Raw genomic sequence first — 4,220 nt, forward strand, 5'->3', positions numbered from 1 at the left:
AATCGATATAAAATGAAATGCAGGAATTATCTAGAATCAATTCAACAAATACCTAATACATAAAATACTCTGTGAAATTAAAATGTTAGAAAATGATATTTTCCGATCAATGCACGTAACTGTAGGAGCGCGCACAGAGTCACAGAAATCTCACAATTTCAAATTCAATTCGTCATTGAAAAATAAATGCACCATTTATTCATCTTTCACGGAAATATCATAAATACATAAGCTCTCCGACGTTGTACATAAGGTGCTATCAGGTGAAGTAATCAAACAATAGTTTGTGAAATGAAAACGCGAATGTGATGAAGAAAACTATTTAGCTATATGTATACATAGATATTTTGTATTCTGTGTATTGGTTGAAAAATTAGAGATTTGAAGGCTTTGTGAATCACCTTTTTGATTCAAAAAAATACAATTTCATAACGCCCCTAGAAAATTTCATCGTGATCAATTTAACATTTTTTTACCTCTTTGATTGAATAAAAAACATGGCAGTGTGTCACACCTATTTGAATACTTTAAATTCCCTAAAATTAATACTTTGTTGAGACTTTGTTGCCGCGCGCAAGAGTGGAGCTTATCGAGAACTTTCAATCGCTAAAATTATACTTTTTTTCTACCTCCTTCTGAGAGCTTTCAACGATGTGGAATTCGTATTGCAGGCTTATAAGTTAGCTACTTTGTGCAATCCATCCGTGATGGGAATCACGATATATATATTGTTGAATGTAGGTATATAGCAAAGGTAAAATAATAAAAAAAAAAGTAACCAAACCGGGAGAGATGCATAGAGTTGTCTCTAAAATATCTTTCAGGGAAGATCAAATGGTATATATGAATGGCTAAGAGGAAGAGGTGAGATGCCATCGTCGACGGGATGTTTGGCAAAAATAAAAACGACCTGGCGTTTATGTGTGAGATGGTGTCGTCAGTGAAATTGTGGCCAATCTGTCAGATACCTATATACATAAATCCCAGACTTATAGCTCGCGCGTCTTCAAAAAAAAAGAGAGGTGGGTCGTCGAACCCATATGACGGCTTGGGAGCGAATGTGTGGCCGTTTTGTTACGAGAAATGAATATTTTTTCCCAGCTTCTGCCCAACATTCTGCATTGTAGCTTCTCATGTGAAAAAGAACAAAGAGGTGTCATAGCGCAATTTGATTTCTTACTTCTGATATTTCACAAAAACTGCCCAACACGTCAAGTTCCTGACCTTTTTCTCATTTCTCTCACACTCCCTGCCACTTCCTGAGAATTGATGATGTTCTTTTTTTCCCCCATTTGGTTCTGAGTTCTTTTTAACTTGAAAATTCTTTCATTTTAGCTCTGGTTAATTTTTTTTTGCTTCCCAACTCGTGTCTCCTCGAGCTTTGTGACTCTTTTTCTCCACCATTTAGCCCCATATAATAAAACAAGTGGATGTTGAAAGAAAAATTGTACAATTGCTGGTGCAACAATGAAATAATTGTCTGAAAGCTCTTAAAAAGTCTCTCTCTCTCAGTACATGCCTTTCACCTCATTTCCCTTCTAAATTTCCCACCACCACCACCTCAGGAAAGAAAAAAAGAATCACAGCTAAAAAGCCACAACGATGTGTGCCAAACTCTTTACACGTCCGCAAGGTGCTTCGTTTTTTCTTTTGCAAAGAGGGACTTTTTTTTGGCAATATTAGAACAAAAATGAATGACGAAAGAGCGGGAGAATGGAGGGAAAATGACGGAAAAGACAGGTCAAGAAAAAAAAGCTAAAAAGAAGCATAATTCTTCGACAGGTTTCTCGTATAGTCGCCGGTTCTACACGCATCCGGTATTGAATAACCACGAAAAATAAGAGCAAGAGACTTGGGCAAGAAGAAGAAAAAAAAAGAGATGAACAAAAAGGCATCTTAAAGAGTATAACAAACATTGCTACCAGCAATAAAATCTCTCACAAGGTACATAATACCCCAACATGTATCTCGCGATGACGTATTAATCCATATTACCTTCTATCTCATAATTATTTGCTACATATGTAAGGCACATAGCGTACATAGAGAGCCTGTGAGATTCCTTATGGGTTAAGAGCCGCGCGCTTTGTGTTGTGGACGCAAAGTGAGAGGCAATTCATTATCGGAAGTGCTACTTGTTTTATTGCAACTTCTTTTATGCTGGCCAAGCAGCACCACCTCTTTCTTCACCATAATCTCTATACTATATGTACACAATATGATTCAATATATCATACACCCAGCCTTTTTCTCTCTCTCTTCATTTTTTTGCCCATTTCGCCCTGACGTTGCACAAAAAAGGGAGGTCATCGATGGCAAAAAGAAAATCTTCACCATTACACCCAATAATAATTCAATCGAATACAAAAAGAACTTTTTCTTTTCTATACGTTACTTTCCCATCAAAACAAAGGTGTGTGTTCTACATTTAATTTATCGAGGAATTGTTCTTTTACCAGTCACCTCAAATGGAATTTTAAATTGCCATCAACCCTCTTATATTGCACTCTGTGTGCCTTTTGACTCTTTTCGAAAGTCTTAAAGAAGCATTTTTTGTCAATAAAAATTAAAGATAATAGAAGAGATATTTTTAAATAAAATTCCTCAAAAACTATTAAATTATTTTTCATTATAACAACCAATATTAATCAACCAGCAAGTTGCCAAAGGTCCATTTGGGGCCAATACTCCCCTAAAGAATAAAAAATAAAAGCACTGTCAACACAATATATTGACACACGTTGCACCATTGGAATTTTAATGTGGATCTTTTTCGCACACTCAAGTACCTCTTGAGCTAGTAAATAAATACCTACACAGATTGTATAGAATTACCAAAGAGCGAGGGAGACCCATCGACAAAAAAAACCCACCGGAGGAGTAATTTTTGTTTGATTCTTGCCAATCAAAGGTCGTTGTTCGCCACTGAATTTCATAAACATTTATTTTCCATCTATTTATTGGCAAACGATACTTTAGTCTTGTGATCGTCTTACGGGTTATTTTTTACGCGTAGAAAAATTATATTTGTTTTACGTTCTATTGTCGCTTATTGGGAGATTTCTGAGGTTTTTTTTTTAATATTCTTTATAAAGGAATTTAATTTAAACACCATTCTTGAGAATAATATTATTATTATTATTATTATTATTATTATTATTTATTTATTCCATCTTCGCACTATCATTGCGGCTGCCGCCGACTTACCACTACCGATCTCAACGGGAAAACGGCAGAAAACCCGAATCACAGATCGTATATACCATTTAAGATATGCCATATATTTTTAAGAAATTTTTCTTGTCTTCTTATTCAAATGATTCATAACCTGATGATGGGGCTAATTATGTCCGATACATCATTAGAAAATTAATAAACAAAAGTGAGTCTTATTCAATGTTTTAATTCTCACTGTTTCTAAAACATAAAAATCTTTAGTAAAAACATTGATCAATAAGAAATTATTATTTTTTAGTCAGAATAAGAAGGAAGAATAAATCTTAGTTTAGAATTAAATTTTTATGAATTAAATCCTTAAATTAAAAACTCTAAAAAAGAATTTCTCTTCTTGAATTAACAAAGAAATTTATTACATTCAGATTTGTTCTTTTCGATTAGAATTATAATTATTCTCTTGAACAAAAGAATAATTTTCTATTCAATCAAATAAACTTTACCTTTAGAATTTTTTACACAACCGCGTAATTAATTTTCTTGCAAAATTTCCAGATGTACGAAGATTATAAATTTTAATACATTTACATCTTCTTTTGTCTTCAAATGAGTAGGAAGATTTCTTTTTTTGTTTTTCTCCCAGAACGTAAAAGAGATTTTTTTCTCTGTGGATCGTGTGGTAGAGATCTTTTTGATTTACTATCTGACAATTAATCTAAGATGGGGGATTTTATTTTGTATTGATTGCCATCAATTGCGTTATGACGATGCAGGTCAAACTACATACATATATAGAGAGAAAAGAAGATTTTCTTTATGGTGATCAGAACACGCGATCAATGGCATACAAATGATGCTTAGGCGCCAAGATGTTACGCACAAACTCTCTGCGTGAGATTGATGTCATCATAAGAAGTAAAATTATGTACGAGATTGCGGTGGAAAAGCCATATGTATTGAACTTTCTTTGGTGTTTTTCAAATTATCGTACAATTAAGAAAAATGCGTGAAAAAATTATACGATTCCGCCACCATGTGTCGTTGTG

Source organism: Lutzomyia longipalpis, chromosome 2 (assembly GCF_024334085.1).
Source record: "Lutzomyia longipalpis isolate SR_M1_2022 chromosome 2, ASM2433408v1".
NCBI lineage: Eukaryota > Metazoa > Arthropoda > Insecta > Diptera > Psychodidae > Lutzomyia > Lutzomyia longipalpis.